Below are 1,064 nucleotides of genomic sequence, written 5' to 3'. Positions count from 1 at the left end.
CACTGTTTTTATTTTATTTAAATTTTTTACATGATTCACAATTATTTATATTCACGATTTCTAATATTTGTACAGGCTTTACATTTTTATTTCAATGTAGTAATTAGCAATTCATTTAATTTTATATTTGAACAGATTTGTTACGTGACAGCATTAATTAAAGTTTCTTAAGGGTCAAGATCATGTTATCTGCATCTCCTGCGCTCCATCAAGCCACTCCCATAATATCTGTCATCACTCAAATTAATGCACGACTCTACATTATCTGTATAGCATGTGTGTAAGACTCGAATACAGTTATGAAGTAATAATTTTATGAGGAATAAATCTTTCAGTGAGTAAAACTGGCTGTGTCTATAGTATTAAAGACTACACAACATTATTATATTATCTTTAAATTAATTTTTAAATGATTATTATTTTAAATTATTGTCCCTGGATCAGTAGGATACTCTTGTAATAAAGTATCGGTGGTAGCGGACAGATTTTAAGTATCAATTCTGCTTAAAAAAGGTGCAATCTAATCCTGTTTACATGAAATAAGCCTGCTCCCGAGCAAGTTTAAGTTTATGGACCTGTTGCTATGACAGCAACTCCGGGATGAGCTTCGAAGAACCAACCAATCCAAGATCAAGCGGAATCGTCAACAATCAAATCAAGCTAACTGAGTTAGCGACGTACGAAGAACGGACCCCAGGTGTTGTCAAACAATACATTTAATTTTGTTGTCTTGACACTTTTTCTAAATTAAAAAAATAAGACGTGGGAGCATCCATCTCATGTACAGACATAAAACAGGATCTTATCAGGGCACCTTTAGCCTGAACTTGCAACAAAGATTCCAGATCTTGTTTCTTTTCACATAAAATGGCAGCTGAAGATGAATTAGAATGCTGAATCATACCCGATGTAATGTGAAAGATCTCATGTTCTATTTCAGAAATGTTTTGTTTAATTTTTTTTGTTGAAAAACATGTATACTGCTGACAAAAAATTTTGATTTGCGTCTTTCCTATTTCCCACCACTGTATCAAATTATCAAATTCATTTTTCTTAGAACCCCA

The sequence above is a fragment of the Sinocyclocheilus rhinocerous genome, unplaced genomic scaffold (genome assembly GCF_001515625.1).
Source record: "Sinocyclocheilus rhinocerous isolate Xijiao unplaced genomic scaffold, SAMN03320098_v1.1 scaffold2085, whole genome shotgun sequence".
Taxonomy (NCBI): Eukaryota; Metazoa; Chordata; class Actinopteri; order Cypriniformes; family Cyprinidae; genus Sinocyclocheilus; species Sinocyclocheilus rhinocerous.
This window is presented reverse-complemented; position numbering follows the sequence as displayed.